The sequence below is a fragment of the Sceloporus undulatus genome, chromosome 4, assembly GCF_019175285.1.
Source record: "Sceloporus undulatus isolate JIND9_A2432 ecotype Alabama chromosome 4, SceUnd_v1.1, whole genome shotgun sequence".
NCBI classification, from domain to species: domain Eukaryota; kingdom Metazoa; phylum Chordata; class Lepidosauria; order Squamata; family Phrynosomatidae; genus Sceloporus; species Sceloporus undulatus.
The window spans coordinates 227069282-227079065 of record NC_056525.1 but is presented as its reverse complement, the minus strand read 5'-3'; the positions used below and the strand labels follow the sequence as shown (position 1 = coordinate 227079065).

The following is a 9784-nucleotide window of genomic DNA, read 5'->3' as shown; positions in this document are numbered from 1 at the left end:
CCTATCAAAGTCTTGGTCTATCCTTACACAACCTTTGTGCTCAGTAACTATCTCCCCCTTGTCCCCACATAGACCTCCCAGGGCAGGACTCTATGTTTACACAGAAGCAGGGGAAAAGCAAAATATGTGTTCTTTTTTTCCGATTCAGCATTTCCACTGTCATGTGTTAAAGTAGGACTTCCAGGTTAAAAGGTGGCAGAGAGGGTAGCATGCAGACTATCCCAGCATGCTCCCTTCAGTTGGCTGCTGCAGTTTTTGACTGAAATATACAGCACACTGTCTGTCTTTTTTATCATTTATTTTTAATGCCTGGATGTGTGGATCAGTTCTGAAGAAGTTCAAACTGTGTTGCTCCACCCTAAAATGAAATTGGCCTAATCTGGCTCAGTCTGAAACTGGTCTTAATCAGTTCTTATTCCATTCCTGTTCTTATTTGGGATAATGCTGAATCAGTCTCACATAAGTTAAATCATAAAACAAGTCCAAGCACAAGTCCAAGAATATCTCAATCAAACCCATAAACCACCCCCTTCAAGTTTCTGCCTCTAGATCAGTTGCCTGCATATATAAAGAAGGATTTGCCTATTGGTAGGAAGACAGCAGGACAGGAGTCAGCCCAGCAGGGGAGGTGGGCAGTTCTCATGTCAGTAGGGAAATGAATCTGCTCTGGTCTGAGACTTAACTTTAGAGGAGCTATCCAGGGTTCTGAACTTATATGGGTTATTGGCCTAATATTTTGGACATTTCCTTTAAAGTATGGATTGCAGCGTCCTTTTGATATCAAAGTGACCCACTTCCCCTGCAACTTACAACTCTTTTTGCAGAGAGTTCCAGAATCTGAAAGAGGCCACTGGGGGGAAAATCTGCTTATCTCTGGGCTATGGTCCGTTCTTCATATACTTGGGTCTTTTTATAGATACAAACTGTTTATGCTCAAGGACTTAGATCAGAGCTGTCAATCATCTTCCACAAAGGTGACATTTGTATGCTCAGCTACAACTAAAACTTGTTCCATCCCCATATGACACAGGCTCAGAACAAGACTGTCAAAGAAGCAGACTTTCTTTCATGTTTTAGTTGGTAGGGAATGTCTTCCACCAGGGGTGTTCATTATAATAATGCTTTGAACTCTTTATCAACAAGGATTGAACATATGAGCTTATTTTATTTATTTAGTCCAATATCCCATAAACATTTAGTCCAAGATTCTACGTTGCTCAGAGTAGCATAGGAGTTCTGCAGGTGGAACCCCAGTATTGTTCATTGCTTGCCACTCTGCAGACTCGTTGTTTTGCTGGGATAAACCTCTTAACCTCCATTCCATGGCTGGTGGAGAGTAGGGGAAGGGGACAGAGAATCATCTGATTATGCCTTATAGGCAGAAACAGGCTGATAATAACTTCCTCTGAGATCTGCTGCTGGGGTCTCACTTAATGTCACCATTGGTCTGGTTCTCACTGCTAGCTATAGCGAGATGCTTCTCTGAGTCCCCATACACTCTGTCATCTATGGAATGACCATTTAAGTTAGCTATGTCAGGAAAAAAACTGTGATTTCATTGGGGGAGGTCAGTGTGGACGATGAAAGAAAATACCAACATCCTCAATGATGGAGGGGAAAAAAGACATACACAAGTGCAAGAGGGGCGTTTTCTGTATGTCACTAACAGGATCCTGGCATTAGTATAACATAGATATGAACCTGGGCACAAGAACTACTCTGTTGGGTTGGGCTGATATTAGCCCAACCCTATCTGCCAAGTAGGACATGCAGCTGGACTGAGCCTTGAATCAGGATACACAACACACACAAATATATATATATATATATATATATATATATATATATATATATATGGCTAAAGGTTTTGATCAAGCTCAGATGTAACCAGTCCATTCAAGAGCTCACAATAGTCAAGATGGAGAATAGTTTATTCTGGAAATAGCAAGTATTTATAGTATTTTTTAGCTTGAGCAAGCAGTTATACAGAAGCCAAAACAATATCTACAGTATGTGAAAATATCTATCATGAAACAAGGTCTGCATGACCTATACATTCTGTAGCAACAGCTTTTTTGTTATTCTCAGGGTTAGGTATGCTGTCACTGTGTCCACAACTTTTAGTTGCATGACCCTGGGCACAAATTATTGCAATTACAGCAATTTGCCAGTAGCAATTTAGCAATGATTAACACAAGCTTGAGTGGACTGCAAACAGCAAATGGATTTATGTAAGGAGGTTGGCTAAAAGTATATGTGGGCTGCACAGGACTCAAATGACAGAACCTAATAATGCCTTTTCATGCCAATAACATGACCAATATGCAACAAATTCCATGGCCTTGAGCTCACTTGTTGTGCAATGGTCAATTATCTCCCCACGTACCATCAAAAATGAGAGAGAAGAGACAGAGTGCACTTGTGAAAAGGTTGGCTATACTAGAGACAGAACATACAGTTTCTAAAATGGCTCACAGAACTCTTTTTTACATTTTCATATTGACTAAAGAGAGCCAGCATGGTGTAATGTTTTGAGTGTAGAACAACAACGCTGGAGATCAGGGTTTAATTCCCTGCTTGACCATGTAAACCTACTTGATGACCTTACATAAGCCACATACTCTCAGCCCAAGAAAACTCTGTGATAGGTTCACCTTAGGGGCCCCATAAGTTGGAAATGACTTGAAGGCATACAACAACAAATTGATCCAAAAGGATTCCTGTCTTATTTTTCAAAACTATATGTCTCCTTTCTGCCAGATGTTCTAGACAGCCAAACTATTTAAAATATTTTAAGATAAGATATCACAGAATACAAGGCATGGTAAACATTCAAAACAGTATCACATATTACTAAGGTATATATGAAAACTATAAATAAAATAATTAAACCTACCAGACACAAAACCAAATACAACCTTATTTTAAAGAAAGGGGGGGGGTAGAGATATAGAAACAATACATTGAGAACAAATCCCTGTGTGTGTGTGGTTTTTTTAAAAAAAGGTTTTATTCCTTTTTAACTTTGTACAATATAAATTTGAAGAAAGAAAATAAGTAATTGGAACAATAATGCACATATAGAACTCAAAAATCAAATGAACATTCTATGAATAAGTGAGGCAAATCCAAGTCAAATGAGCCCAGAAAACATTCATCCAAAAGAAAAGAAAGAGAGTTTAGATTTTTATATTAATAAATCTTTCTATAAATCTAAATGAGATTGTAGGAGAAGTTATGTTTGCCTACTGATGTTTCCAAAAGAAGTAAAGGGATACCATGTGGTATAAAATCCAGATATGTGTGTATTGTTCTTTAATTTTCATATTTGTCAAGGTGGTTTTTCCCATCAAAACTAAGGACATAAGCATATACTTTGCACTGAGCATGTGGCAGTCATTTCAACATTTTAACTGAAAGATGAAAATATACACTTCTGCCTTGAATCCCATTTTGGGGCAAAGGTGGGATATAAATCCAATAAATAAATAAATAAATAAATTACTCAAGGGATTTCTCTGCTTCAGGTAAATATCGAGATGGATACCCTCAGAAGCCAACTAGGAGCCACCATCAGCCGCCCTGAGACAGGGAAAAAAAACTCTATTGATCTTATTATTGAGCTCTCCCAATGCAGAAACATATCCCATTGGAAATTTGACACTGAACAAGCAGCTGTGAGAAGTGCTGCAATAAGAAAAAGAATAGATTTGTCACCCTCATGGTCATAGATTCACCAGTCTGTTCTGCCAGCAGCACTATATAATTTAGATGGCCACATATCAGCTGAGCAGACACTAGACTGGCTGATGCTGTGCTGAATCCAAGCCCCACCCAGCAAAGAAATCCTGGAAATTACTGAGGTTTATAAGAGCCAGGGTGGGGTACTGGTTTGAGTGTTGGACTAGGAGCCTGGAGACCATGGTTTGAATCTTCACTCATCCAAATAAACCCAGTGGGTGACCTTGGGCAAGTCACATTTTTTCATTCTCAGGAAGGCAAAGGCAAACCCTCTCTCAATAAATTTTGCCCCCATAATAGGGTCATTATAAGTTGAAAATGATGTGCAGGCACATAACAACAATCTAGTCACCCTTATGCTGAGCTGTGTTTGAGTTTAGATTGTATTTTTACAGGGGCCAAAACTGGGGATATAATTCTTAACCAAGGGGCTGTACACACAGCCCTGAAGGGGCAGCCTGGAGCCACCTGTTACAGCCAAATCGGGGCCACAGCAACTGCAGACATGGTCCTGATCTGGCCTTTGCAGGATGCAAAAAGGAGCCACAAAAAGCAGCTCCGTTTTGTGTCCTGCAAAGGGCTATAGTTGCATTGTCACAGCTTGGCAGTGCTCCTTTGATGCTGTGTTGTACATGCGTAGTGCCAGAGGAGTGCCATGATGCTGTACACCATGTGGTGCGGTGCACAGTGTCACGGTGCCCTGGGACTGGAGCTGGAGTGTGTGTCATGGAGATGCTATGCCCTGACTCTGCCCCAAGCCGGCCCAAATTGCTGGTCTGCACAGCCCCTAAATCTCTACTCAAAGAAAGTAACTTCTGGTGGCATGGCGGGTCGTGGAACATCTCTTTGACGCCGATCCAAGAAATGATCGCCCGTTGCAGGAGATAGATCTGACTGGAGCGAAAATTGCCCATTAAAAAGTGTCTCCATAGGGGAGGCAAAGGCAGTGGAACTCAAGAAGGAGCCCAAACACCCCCCAGCGCCTCGATTCTGGACGATTTGGTGGTAGATGGAGCGAAGCCAAGAGAGACAACAGGAGGCCACGGAGGGGATTTGGAGCCGAGAGATGACCTACATCTGCAATCAGTATATAAAGAGATCTTGTAGCACCTTTGAGATTAACTGAAATAAAGAAGTTGACAGCATGAGCTTTCATAGACTTCAGTCTACTTCCTCAGATGCATCTTCATTGAAAGCTCGTGCTTCTGACTTCTTTATTTCAGATAGTCTCAAAGGTGTTACAAGATCTCTCTACCTACTTGCCATTGTGAGAAAGTACTGGAAAACTATGGAGTTTTCAAAGCCCATTTGCAATCCAGGTCTCATTCTGCACAAAATTAATATATGGGGGGACAGGGGCTGCACTGAAAACAAGATGACATTTTTTTTGCTACAGTGTTGGGAGGGAGTCTATTGGTACAACAGTCTCATCCTGTCTAGTGGTGGGGCAGCACTTAGTATACAGCATCTGTTTCAAGAATTCAACCAGAATTCAAGAACATCTTGAAATACTGGAATACAATATGTAGCGAATGATGGGGCTCAACAGACCGCCCCTTTGGGGTGGCGTCCTGCCGCCTGTTTCCTTTCCAGATTGGGGCTGTGGCAACCGCACACTGCAGCCCTGATCCGGCACTTTGGCGGCACTAAAAAGAATGGCAAAATGCCATGAAGATAACAGGAAGATAGATACAAAACATGGCAGCCAGACTGGTCACTGGAAAAATCTAGGTTTGACCGAATTACACCTATTCTAAAGTCACTACACTGGCTACCTATTAGCCTCTCGGTACAATACAAGGTGTTGGTTATCACCTATAAAGCCCTACATGGCTTGGGTTCAGTCTACTTGAAGGAATGCCTCCTCCCATATAATTCCGTTCCTCCAGGAAAATTATTTTACAACCAAGAAAGACCAGACTGGGAGTGACCTCCCGGAGATCTTTTTCTGCTACGGCTCCTAAAGCTTGGAATGACCTGCTGGAAGTGATTTGCCAGTTATCCTCGTTGGAGGCTTTTTAAAAAGTGACAAAAACCTTTCTCTTCCGGCAGGCCTTCCCTGAGTGATAAGCCCCCAGAACCGATTATACCTATCCTTCTTACTATATCTTCTCATCATTTGCGGATTGTAGAATAACCTTGTAGTATTGATATGTATTTTAATCATGTTTTATTATGTCAATTTTATAGTTTGGGAGGGAGGGTTGGGTCAGGGTTTTGTGGGTTTTATTGTTTTTGTATTGTGTGTTGCATAAATTCTGTTGTTACCTGCCTCAATTCCCAAACAGAAGAGGTGGGATATAAATAATAATACTAATAATAAAAAATAATAATAAATATATTTTTTTAAAAAAATTAAAAAAATTTTTTTGAGATACTGGGCATTTTCTCCTTATAGCATCAATATCAAAATCAACTAAAAGTAATTAATCTTATATCCAATTTTTACTCTGGTCTTATTTTTGTTCTGGATTTTTTCCCCATGTATTCTGCTTTCAGAGTTCATTACTTGCTTTCTTTACCTTGACACTACAACTCTGGGCTTTTAGTTTCCAACTGAAAACCTTAATACAGGATGTGCCTGAAATGTAATCACAGATTTATGGAGCAAGACTGGCACCTACTGGTTAAAGTTACCAGAATAAAAACTTGGTTGGAATTAAAAATTCCTCTTGAACATACATGTCAGCTCTTTGGCCAAATGACCAAATGCCAAAGCATTTTTTAGTGATTTTCATCCACATTCAGAATGAATTGTTTGCAGAATATTACAATAAAACAAAACTGTAAGGGTAGGAAGAATAATGTTTCAGAAGACATTTTGAGAATGGAGTTGTCAGTCTAACAGCAAATTACATATGCTTTCTAGGCCAATGCTTCCATTGTTTCCTCAGTCCTCTAGATAGTTATCTCATCTTCTCCTACATTTTGTAAGGGAATGGGAACTATTCTAACTAAACACAGTATGTCTGAAGCACTGAGTTGAACTGTATAAATAGATAAGGTTGCCAAAGTGAAAATTAGAGAGGGTTCCAGTACCTTATTGGTTGTGCACAGGAAGGAATTTAAACAGGCATTGCTTGTTACCTGAATGGATCACAAGCACCTGTTGACAGTTCCTCTTTTATACAGTACTAACATTAAAGATACAAGAGTCATCTCCAGTTTTCACTCTGGCAACCCTATTTGGTGGGACAATTTCCTGGTTAACCTCCAAATGTGCCAGGATTGGTTCTTGGGATGGGAGGAAGATGAACAATCAGCATACTTCCTCCTAGTTTTTGTTTTGTTTTGTTTAAAAGCATTTCCCTTGCCAGCAATGAGAAAGAATACATTCAGACCAACACTAGAGCTGATTTCAATTTTCAGCCAGGTCAAAGACATAGTTGAATCTGGGCGAACTTTGGTTCTTGTAGACATAGCGCTTGTTCTGTGTACATATAAATGCACCTGAGGAAGTAGACTGAAGTCTACGAAAGCTCATGCTGCCAATTTCTTTCTTTCAGTTAGTCTCAAAGGTGCTACAAGATCTCTCTGTGTACATGTAACATTCTTGGATCTTCACTTCTCCCTCTCCATCTGATGTTGGATTCTGATATCAAAGAAGTCAAGGGCATCCATCTTTTGTTTTGATTTCATTGTGATTGAAGAGGATCTGAGTTTGTTTAAAAATTGAGGGAAAGTTTGTTAAAGCTATATGAATTGTACTTCTTTGTTCTGGTCCTCTGTCTGTTGGGACGTCCCATCTTTGTTCTGGTCCTCTGTCTGTTGGGACATCCCATCCTGGACGCTTACAGTGCACACAATCCAGGATTGGGGCTGAAAGGGTTTATCATTTCCATTCTGAAAACAAAACCAAGGTCCTGTTCAAAATGACAAAGTGTAAAGTTCTGTCAGCATACTTATATGACTAGAAGCAATGGCAATGGAGATTGCAATGTAGCTAGTAGTTTTCAAGCCATTCTGTTGGACAATCTAGACCATTCTACTTCCCATTCCATCTAAGGTGGGGTGATGGTGTTGTGTCCATTTGTTGTTGTGCCATTGATTAATAAGAAACCATTTGTTTATTAGTTATTCCTGTACACAAGAGTCTAACTTGTGAAACAACCAGCATAACCAGGCATTATGCCACTATAACTTCTCAATAAGATTCTGGTCTAAACTTCTAGCTGCCATGACTGTGAACAAAAGCTTTGAAAGGCACCCTCATTATTTGCCTGCCATAGAAAATATTTCTCAAAAGCAGCCACAGTAGCTGCATCTCACTGTTAAGAGCATTCTGGTAGCAACAAAACATCCCTTAGGAAATATCTTCTTCTCTCTGCTTCAGAGCATTTGAAGGGAAAGATATCACAATGTTATTGTCACAGTTACTACCAAATGAAAGAGTTGTCTTAAGTTGTTTGAAGGAAGGAGATAAAGTTAAAGGAGCATTGTCCTCTGAGAATTTCTGGACTATATCTTGAAGGGGAAAGTTTAACCATTTGAACAGGGACAGATGAAACATGAGAAGAACTGGGCAAAGTGGACCCCCAGATGCTATTGGACTGCAACTCCCATGACTCTTAGCCTTTGACTATACTAGCTAGAGTTGATAAGATTTGCAAACCAGATCTGAAGGGCCATAGTTGCTCACCTATGGGAAAGAGGAGCTAAGCTTAGTGTACTGTTCCTTCGATTTTGCTCACCTCTGACTGTTTTCTTTTTTCTTAGGCCAGTCTGTGACCCATGATGCTGTCATTACCAGTAAAGCAAATTGATTAAAGGTTAGGCATGGGTCATCAGTGGAAAATAATGTCAAATGCTAGAATTTCTAGAGCTAAAATAAAACATTTTTTAAAACAATGCTTTTAGGGTTTTAGGAAAGCCTAGGAGGTTCAACTGGCTGTATGGCTTCTTTGCCTTCCTTCACTCTCTTGCCCATTGTGATTTGGCTTCTTCTCTTCCCTGTCCAACAAAATTTCTTCTTCATCTCAACAGATGGTTGGTTTCTTTCATTTGCCCACTCTGCAGGTCATAATATCCAAGACATTTTGCTCCTGAAACTACAGATGGCACAGTCTTTTCCAGGAAAAAATTGGATACTGGCAATAGAACAGTGTCTGAGCACAATAGGACAATTAAGGGGAATAGGACAGGCCACATGATAAATGTAGCTTTGTCTGGATAGCATGCTCCAGAAGAAGAGATAAAGGGTGACCACTGCTGACCTAAGCAACTGCCACTCAATTGCCACTAGCAATAGTTGCTTCACTATATCTAATAAGAGAGCCTGCCCTGCTACTCTATGAAATGAGAATTGCTTCAGTGCCATAGAATATCCCATTACAATTGGAATAGTGTAATCATATGGCCAGGCTGAACTGCAAAGAATCTCTTCCCTACAGCCTTCCCCAATCCAGTACCCACTTGATAAGGTAAACTACAACTTTCTTCACCCCCAGCTATCATAGACAGAGTAGTTTGACACATCTAGAAAACACCAGCTCAGAGAAGGAGCTTTTCATGGGACTACATCATCCTAGTGTGGTTCCAACTATATATATACATAAACAAAAAGGCATAAGAAGTGACAAAGCACTTTCATGTGCAGCTACCTGTCATGGCCAGCCAAGATCAGCTCGAGGAGGATGAGCCTCCTCCAGAGCAAGGTCTGATTGAGGCAACGCCAGGTGCTGTTCCTGCCCTGCCAGGTCCCAGCTGTGATTCAACCAGGTCCTAGTGCCACAGAGAGGCTTCCTTCGGTATCACAGCCTAGTGGTGAGTCTGGAGACGAAGCTTGCCTGCAGGTGCCTTCTTACAAAGAGAGAAGAGCCGAGAGTTCTTGCAGACGCAGATCACAGAGGATTGCCGAGCCAACCAGCCTCAGGTGGCACAAGGGAGAGTTTCCCTTACTTAAGTAGGAGAGAGACTAATGCTGGTTGCTAGAGTTTATTGCATGATCCCTCGGCGTGATTGCTGCTAGCTCCTAGTATCTAGATTCTCTGTTACCTTGACCTCGGACCGGACTACGTTATCTCTTGGCTGTTTTGACCCTGGA

General features: G+C 40.9%; 1 long non-coding RNA gene across 1 annotated transcript; it reads right to left on the bottom strand.

Annotated features, from left to right (window-relative positions):
- Nucleotides 1-1913: 1913 nt before the first annotated feature.
- On the bottom strand, nucleotides 1914-9404 carry LOC121927714. The gene is made up of 2 exons (XR_006103310.1): nucleotides 9342-9404; nucleotides 1914-7604 (listed from the first exon to the last, which is right to left on the bottom strand). It is a non-coding gene; the product is annotated as an uncharacterized LOC121927714 (long non-coding RNA).
- Nucleotides 9405-9784: the final 380 nt, after the last annotated feature.